Here is a 2205-nt window from a genome sequence, read left to right on the forward strand (position 1 = left end):
GCCAGGGCTCTGCTTCGGGGTCAGACTCCTGGGTGGGGATGTAAAACTGGTGGCGCACCCCACGTGTGATGCTTACGGGTGTTGCGGCGAGGCGGGAGGCAGCAGCACGGCCCTGGTGCTCACCATCGCGTGCCTTTCCCTGGGGAGCAGCCCGGCTCGGCGGCAGCCAGATGAGATGCTAGCATTGCTGGAAACATCTGCAAATTGTTCGGCACTGGGACGGTTCTAGTGAGGGAAACGTTTCTAGGCTTTGCTTAAACGTGTGTTAAACTCGGGTTCAGCCAAGCATTTGCAGGTGATGGGGTGCGCTGGGGACCGGGGCGCAGGGCAGGGTGTGTGTAAGACATTGAAGGGCCCATAGCATCAGGCAGCAGCCGCTAGCAGATCGCTTTTGGCTGGAGCCAGAGGGAATCGGGGCTCGCACACCCCAGCAGCCCCTTGCTTTCCTGCCTGTCCCCGTTTAGGACGTGGCTGAAGGGCAGGTCATGGGCCAGGTGGTGGGAAAAGGACACGCTGAGGACACGCAGGATTCACCCGTGCTTGGCACCCATTGCAGCATGACTGAGATGTCTCACACCTGCAGCGGGTTTCTGCAGAGAAGCTAAAACCTGGAGGCGAAGCGCCCTGCACGCTTGGCTCCTGGGGCAGGATGGAAGCACGAGCTCTCAAATTCATCTGCCTGGCTGCTTCCCACCACAATCATCAGCCAATTCAGTACAAGAGCTGTAACCCCAAAAGCTCGGTTCTGTGTGTACGTCCACCCAGGATCTGCAGGTTGGTTTATGGAGGCAGAGCCTTTTCCACATCAGCCTTGCCCCGCTCCTGAGCAAATCTCTTGTGTCATTGCAGATAGTCTCAGGTTGAAGTTACACCCCTAAAATCAGGATCCAGCTCAATTAGTCCAGCAGACTTTTCCTGGCTCCAGCAGGTTCAGGCAGCAACAGCAGCTCCGCAAAGTCTTTTTTCGGAAGCAAAGGCTGAGCAACACTGCTGCCCTCCACCCCGGTGACCCGGCAGGCTCCAGCATCCACGCTCCTCCCCAAGGGATGCAGGAAACCACAAAATGTTCTCAGGCCTCGTAAGTGAGAGACACAGGACTGCAGAGCAGATGTAACTCCTGACAGCTAATGCCAAGCCAGGAGGAAACTTTCAACTGAAACCCAGCAAAAATTGGGCACAAATCCAAAACTGAGGGGGCTTGGCCATATAGCAAAGATCCTGAAGGGAACTCATGGCCAGGATTTACATCCAGGCGGGATGGAGCCAAAATATTTATAGAGGCGAGATGGGGTCCTCCCACCCTCAGCGGTCTCGAGCCAAAGGAGAGGGGCCAGGAAAACAGCACGACGGCTGAAGTTGCATCAGCTGCGGCCCCACAAGTCCATGGGGGTGAGCAGCACCTCCTGGTCAGGGAGTTACACCCTTGCACAGGGTTTTGGAAACCTCACAGAGGAGAGAGCCCGTGGTCCTGGAGCTGCCTGGGATCCCAGCTGCAGGGAGGAAGGGCAGGAGTCACTTGGGAGAGAGGAAAAGGTCCAAGGGGCAGGTTTGGGGCAGGAGGGATGTGTTATTGTGAAGAGGGCATTTGTCTGCCCTGGAGGAAGGAAGGGGGAGGTGGCCCCGCTCCTAAAAGCAGGTGCACAGCTGAATTTATCAGGGGGAAGGAAGCAGGGAAGGAAGCAAGCCTGGAGCGCTGGACGGCTCCATCAGACCTCCCGGGTGGTCATGGAAAGAGACCCAACGTGGCGACGCAGCTTCGCACGGCTTGGCAGGACACAGCTGCGCTGGGGGCGTGCAGTGAGTCCCCTGCAAGCCCCCCGCCAGCTGCAGCACCGGGCCGGGCTCTCCCTGGCCATGCGATGCCCCGCACACTGTGCACCCCATGGGCACAGCACCCCATCGGCTGGGGAGGTGCGCGTTCCCAGGCAGGGTTTGGAGGCTCTGCGTGCCTGTGCAGACACAAGACACAGCAGAGGGAGGACGTGCCTGGAAAGGTTTGCCCCGGCTATGCAGCGTCAGGAAAAGCCAGTTCCCCCTCTCTGCTCCACTGAGTCCTGTGCAAGCTCAGAGATAGGGAGTGAGAACTTCCTCAGCCGCAGCTCAGAGGGCACTGGAGTCTTGCCATTTTCTAAGGCACAGCGGAAAAGCCAGGCGCAGATGAAAAAGCACTGGAGTCAGCAGTTTAAGTGAGGGTAAGAAGATCAT

This window comes from Grus americana, chromosome 8 (genome assembly GCF_028858705.1).
Source record: "Grus americana isolate bGruAme1 chromosome 8, bGruAme1.mat, whole genome shotgun sequence".
Taxonomy (NCBI): domain Eukaryota; kingdom Metazoa; phylum Chordata; class Aves; order Gruiformes; family Gruidae; genus Grus; species Grus americana.